This window comes from Pongo abelii, chromosome 19, assembly GCF_028885655.2.
Source record: "Pongo abelii isolate AG06213 chromosome 19, NHGRI_mPonAbe1-v2.0_pri, whole genome shotgun sequence".
NCBI classification, from domain to species: Eukaryota; Metazoa; Chordata; class Mammalia; order Primates; family Hominidae; genus Pongo; species Pongo abelii.
Genome location: NC_072004.2, coordinates 28307530 through 28313895, shown reverse-complemented (window position 1 = coordinate 28313895; position 6366 = coordinate 28307530). Strand labels below are relative to the sequence as shown.

General features: G+C 54.1%; 1 long non-coding RNA gene across 2 annotated transcripts; it reads left to right on the top strand.

Moving 5' to 3' along the window:
• The first annotated feature begins 1346 nt into the window (after positions 1-1346).
• LOC129051316 (uncharacterized) lies at positions 1347-5733 on the top strand. Of its 2 annotated transcripts, XR_010138166.1 has the most exons (3): positions 1347-1575; positions 3646-3761; positions 4313-5733. It is a non-coding gene; the product is annotated as an uncharacterized LOC129051316 (long non-coding RNA). The 2 variants fall into 2 exon arrangements; XR_010138165.1 differs by lacking the exon at positions 1347-1575 and having other exon boundaries at positions 1664-3761.
• Positions 5734-6366: the final 633 nt, after the last annotated feature.

The window sequence follows — 6366 nt, the reverse complement described above, 5'->3', positions numbered from 1 at the left end:
TGCTCTGTCTCCCCTGTCTCTGAGCGGCCTAGATGCCTCTTGGTCTGGCTGAATATCTTCTACGAAGATCACCTCCCCGTCCATCAGGGAGACACTCGCTTCCTAGAGATCCGTGTCGTGACTGTTTCTCTCTCCAAACCTGTTTCTGCTGCGTTGGGCAGGTCTGATGACCCTGGAGCTCTTGGCTTCCATACGTGTCTCAGACAGGGAAGCTTCCTTGGTCTCCGTGTTTCACCTCATGGCTGGGTGGATTGCCTAGAATGAGCGCGAGGCCACCGTGACTGGCCTTGTCTTGTAGGACAGGTGGTGTCGCATTTCCTCTGCTCTTCCTGTCTCACTCTTGAGGGACATCCTCTCCTCTGCTCAAAGGTGGACCGACTGCCTGAATCTTTTGGCTGTAACGAATGTCAGGAAACAAAGGGACTAGGCGGGGGGACTGGGGCTGGGGCTGGGTGCAGGGGAGGTTGCGTCAGGGCTAGCTGGGCGGTGGAGGGTTGGGAGTGGGGTGAATGTTGCAGAAACCTCCGTGCTCCTCGGGCAGGCCTTTCAAAATGTGGCTTGGACCGAGGCGCAGGCCCCGTCCAGGTTCCCAGGTCTTCTTCGAGTTCCCTTGGCACTCAGGGAAAGGCCACACTTTCCCCCTATCCACCGGGCACATGCCTGGACCCCATTGTTGGTTTCGCCATCGCCCCATATGCCTCCGGTGACATACATTCAGGCCATCTGCTCTGGGATACGCCAGTGCCACGCGTGATCGCATTGTCTCCACCTCGGATTCGCCCCGTCCCCGTCTGCACGTGTCCTGGAAAGCAGTGTCGGCTTGCAGGAGCCCCAGGGCTTTTAGAAGCGGGGCAGGCCACTGCTCTTTCAAAGGAGGAGGGAAGCAGAGGGCTCACGGATCAGTGAATTTTCAGCGACACCACGCCTTGAGGGCCATGGGATCATTGTGTGCGGCAGCCAGGCCCTGCCTGCCTCACCACATGTGGTGAGCCCATCCTTTGTCACCCGGAGGGGTCCAAAATCGCTTCTGAAGAGGAGTCCAGAGAACCCAGCAGGCGCCCTGAAGCTCCCCCTCCAGCGGTGGAAGTCGGCTCCAGGAGGTCTTGAAGACGGGACTCCTGGGGGCTTGACCCTGGGACACCTGCGGCCCCCTCTCCCGCGCGGCCCAAACTGGACCCCGGCTCCAGCCGCAGCCGCGGCTGCAGCAGGAGCCCCCACTGCCGCCGCGCAGCCGCCGTTATTTAAAGGGGACGCAGCCTGCCTGACTGCCAGGAGCCCAGCGCCTGGCGGCCCAGCCAATGCGCATGCGCGAGGCGCGCGCCCATTCTCCCGCCACAGTGCTTCCCACGGTTGTCTTAGAAACCAGTCCCCGAGGCTTGGCAACACGGGGGCCCTCCGTGGCAGCGCTTGGGTGTCGGGCCTCCGAGGCTCCGGCCTGACCTCTCCACGGGGTCCACAGGAACGTCTCCGGCTGCCAGGAGTCGCAAAGGGCCGAGCAGCGTGACGAAACCACACGGGGAGTCGGGGGGAGGCAGCATGGCATCCCAGCCTCAGGCCTGCCCGGACGGTGTTCGGGTGAGTCTACCCAGAAGTCGTGCCCCCGTGATCCCGAGGACAGGCCCGCCTGCGTGCCCGAGGGCTGTTCTCTCACCCGAGTTTCCTTGCGGTCGAGATCAGAACCCGGCAGCCGCAGTGGTTGCCCGGGGGCGTGTATTTCTCTGCCACCGCTGTAGGACTGTGTGTGTGCGTGTGTCTCCCATTCTCGCTTCTCTCTCTGTCTCACCCTCTGTGTGCTTCTTTCCCTCTCTCTGTCGGTGTGTGTGTGTGTGCGCGCGCGCGCACGCGACCCTGTGCGTGTGTGTCTTTGGACGAATGTGCCCTGTGCGTCAAAAAGGGATGTCTTTTATGTCGGCCGGTCTTTGGTGAGCCTCTTTCTGCGTCTCTCCCTGGGTCCTGCGGCCGGCTGTCCATCGCTTTGGCGCCGGTTCCACTTTGGGTCTGTGAAAGCCTCGATCACGTGAGGGGATGCTTGGGGCCGGAGCAATGGAAGTCTCATCCCCATCCTGAGCGGCCTCTTCTCTAGGATCAAGGGGACCACACTCCAGCCCAGGACAAAAGCCCCGCAGGAGCACATGGTCCCGCAGGAGAGGATCAGACCCGAGTCCAAGAAGACGGTTGTACCTTTCCACGGCTCTTCTCTGCGAAATGAAGCCACACCACCACACAATCTTGAAGAGGAAGCCGGGAATGGGAGACGGCAACAATCCCTGTCCCTGGAACGCTGGCCTCTCTGGACAAGCCACCCGCTTCCCACCCCTCCCCTTATGCCCGTGGCGGTGGCTCGGCGCCGTATCCTGCCTGGGCTCTGGCCTCTGCTCTGTCCTCCCTCTTGCTCTGTCTCCCCTGTCTCTGAGCGGCCTAGATGCCTCTTGGTCTGGCTGAATATCTTCTACGAAGATCACCTCCCCGTCCATCAGGGAGACACTCGCTTCCTAGAGATCCGTGTCGTGACTGTTTCTCTCTCCAAACCTGTTTCTGCTGCGTTGGGCAGGTCTGATGACCCTGGAGCTCTTGGCTTCCATACGTGTCTCAGACAGGGAGCCTTCCTAGGTCTCCAAGTTACACCTCAAGTGGTTTGATTGCCTGTAATGTTTGCTAGGCCACCGTGACTGGCCTTGTTTTCTAGTAATGGAGGGGTGCCGCCTTTCCTCTGCACTTCCTGTCTCATCTTTGGGGGACGTCCTATCCTCTGCTCCTGGGTGTACTGACTCCTTGAATCTTTTTGCCCCTTCCTGGATCCCAGGTGTTCTTTGATTTTCCTTGGCATTGATGGAATGGTCACTTTTGCCCTGCTTCCGCCGGCACATGCCTGGACACCAATGTTACTTTCGCCGTCGCCCCATGCGCCCGCGGTGACGCACATTCACACCATCTGCTCTGGGGTACGCCGTGCCACGCGTCGTCGCATTGGCTCCACCTCGGAATTGCCCCTGTCTCTGTGTGCACGTGTCCTGGAAAGTGGTATCAGCTTGCAAGTGCCCCAGGGCTTTTCCTCTTTCAAAGGGGAAGGGAGGCGGAGGACTCTTGGGTCAGTGAATTTTCCGCTGACACCACAGCTTAGGGCCCATGGGATCATTCTGGGATGCAGCGAGGCCCTGCCTGCCTGGCAGATATGGTGAGCCCGTGCTTTCTCCCCCAGAAGGGTCCAAAATGGGATCTCAAGAGGAGTCCTGGGACCCCAGCAGACGCCCAGAAACTCCCTCTTCACCCCTGGAATTCGGCTTAAGGAGGTCCTGAATACAGGATTCCTGGGGGTTTGGCCCTGGGACGCCTGTGACCTCTTCTCCCTCTCCGCCCCCTACTGTACCCCTGATCCAGCCGCTGCCAGGGCTGCAACTCGAGCCGCCCTGTCTCCACGTAGCTGCCATTGTTTAAAGCGGAGGCAGCCTGACTACCAGGAGCGGAGCGCTACTCGGCCCCGCCAATGCGCATGCGCAAAAGCCCGTGGGGAATGCTTGTCACAGTGATTCCCACAGTTGTCTTAGAAACCCTTCCCTGAGGCTTGGCAAAGCAGGAGCCCTCCGTGGCAGTGCTTGGGTGTCGGGGCTCTGAGGCTCCGTCCTGACCTCTCTACGGGGTCGACAGGAACGTCTCCGGCTGCCAGGAGTCGCAAAGGGCCGACCAGGATGACGAAACCACAGGCGAAGTCCGGGGGAAGTGGCATGGCATGCCAGCCTCAGACCTGCCCAGACGGTGTTCGGGTGAGTCTCCCCAGAAATCGTACCCCCGTGATCTCAAGGACAGGTCTGCCTGTGTGCCTATGGGCTGCTCTCTCACCTGAGGGTCGTTCTCGTGTAGAGCAAAACCCCGCTGCCTCAGAGGTTGCCTTGGGGTGTGGAGTGTTTCTGTGCCACTGCTGTATGACTGCGTGTTTTTGTGTGTGTGTGTGTGTCTCCTATTCTCTCCTCTCTCTCTGTCTCTTACTCTTTCCCTCTCTCTGTCGGTTTGTTTGTGTCCTTGTGCGTGTTTGTTTGGACGAATGTTCCTTGTGCGCCAAAAAAGCTATTTTTGCATGTCGTCTGGTCTTTGTTGAGCCTGTTTCTGGGTCTCTGCCTGGGTCATGTGGCCGGTTGTCTATCGTTTCCAAGGCGGTTCCACTTGGGGTTCGTGAAGGCCTCGACCACGTGACGAGATGCGTCAGTCCCGGGGCAATTGAAATCTCATCCCCAATTTGAGCGGCCTCTTTTCTAGGATCAATATGATCACACTCCAGCCAAGAACAAAATCCTCACAGGAGGTCATTTTTCTGCAGGGGTGGAGCCAACCAAAGTCAAAGAAGATTCTTGTATCTTTTCACAGCTCTTCTCTGAGAACGAAGCCACACAACGATACAATCTTGAAGAAGAAGCTAGGAATGGGAGTTGGCAACAATCCCTGTCACTGGAACACTGGTCTCTCTGGACAAGTCACCAGTTTGGCACCCCTCCCCTTATGCCTGTACCGATGGCATGGTGCTATATCCTGCCTGGGCTCTGGCCTGTGCTCTGTCCTCCCTCTTGCTCTGTCTCTCCTGTTTCTGAGGGACCTTGATGTTTCTTGGTCTGTCTGAATGTCTTCAACAAAGATCACTTCCCAGTCTGCCAGGGGACACTTCCTGGAGATCCGTGTCATGACTGTTTCTCCCTCCAAACCTGTTTCTGCTTGATTAGCCAGGGTTGATGATCCTGGGGCTCTTGGCTTCCGTACGTGTCTCAGACAGGGAAGCTATCTTGGTCTCCGTGTTTCACCTCATAGCTGAGTGGATTGCCTAGAATGGGCTGTAGGTGACCATGACTGGCCTTGTCTTCTAAGGCAGGCACAGTGTCGCATTTCCTCTGCACTTCCTGTCTCATTCTTGAGAAACATCCTCCCCTCTGCTCGTGGGTGGACTGACTCCTTGAATCTTTCGGCTCTAACGAATGTCAGGGATCCAATGGGACTGGGCTGGGGCTGGAGCTGGATGCAGGGGAGGTTCCGTCAGGACTACCTGGACATTGGAGGATTGGGGGTGGATTGAACTTTGCAGAAACCTCTTTACTCCTCCAGCAGGCTTTTCAAAATGTGGCTTGGACTCATGCAATAAGAAATTTAGGGGTTGAAAGGGCCCCTTTTTCATTGGCACTCTGGGTAACATCGCTTCAGCACAATCGTATGGTAGAGAAGCCTTATCAAATTTGCTGTCCTTCAGGGCTCTTAAAGATGCTTGATAAATGATTAGGGAAATAAGAACAAAATTGAAAGGAAAAGGAAGTCCAAGGACCTGCCCCAGAAGAATCATAGATATGTTTGAATACTTATTCATTATTTGCCCCAGATAGAAAATGTTTTTTAATCAAAAGGCAAAAGTTATAATGAGGAAGATAATATTACCTGGGGCAATGTTGAGACAAATAAGGTGAAGATCAACCAAACGCCCTGAGTCCTTTGTCCCAAACCCTGCTGGGGACCCAAATCCTTTTGATATAGCGTCTTTCTACCTGAGGAATGCAAGGAGAATAATACTCATCAGCAAAGAGCCTCTGTTTTCCCATAGGACTGACTCTAACTATGTGAAGAACTGCTACATATTCTACAGTGCTTGATAGGCGGTTCCCATCTGACAGGAGCTGTTTGGCTTGTGGATAGCAGTTCCAAGATTAACAAATGACATCATGTTTGAAAGCCACTGCTCTTATTAAAGAAGAGTCAAGCAAATGTTTTTATTTTGAGTTATTTATAGTTTAGAAAAATTGGGTGAAGTGTGTTTTTGTGAGCAAATTTATTTTTCTCTAGTTTATCCATAATTTGAAAGCTGTGAGTATTCTGATTAGGTGAAAATATAGTTATTTGCTTAAGTACATCTTTTATTGTAAAATGAGACAAATGGAGACACTGGTTATTTTACCCAGGCTTTGACTAGAATAACTTAATTTTAGGTAAATTCCAACAAACCCAACTTAAGAGAAGCCTATATGACCAATTAATTGTTTCTGCACTTTAAGTGAATACTCAGGCTGTACTAGTCCCTTCTCACACTGCTATAAAGATAATATTTGAGACTGGGTAATTTATAAACAAAAGAGGTTTAACTGACAGTTCTGCATAGCCGGGGAGGCCTCAGAAAACTTACAGTTATGATAGAAAGGAAAGTAGGCACCTTCTTCACAAGGTGGCAGGAGAGACTGTGTGTGTGTGTGTGTGTAAAGGATAAAATGTCAAACACTTATACAATCATCAGATTTCATAACTCACTATCATGAAAACAGCATGGGTGAAACAACTCCCATGATACATTCACGTCCCACCAGGAGGGATGACAATTTGAAATGAGATTTGGGTGAGGACACA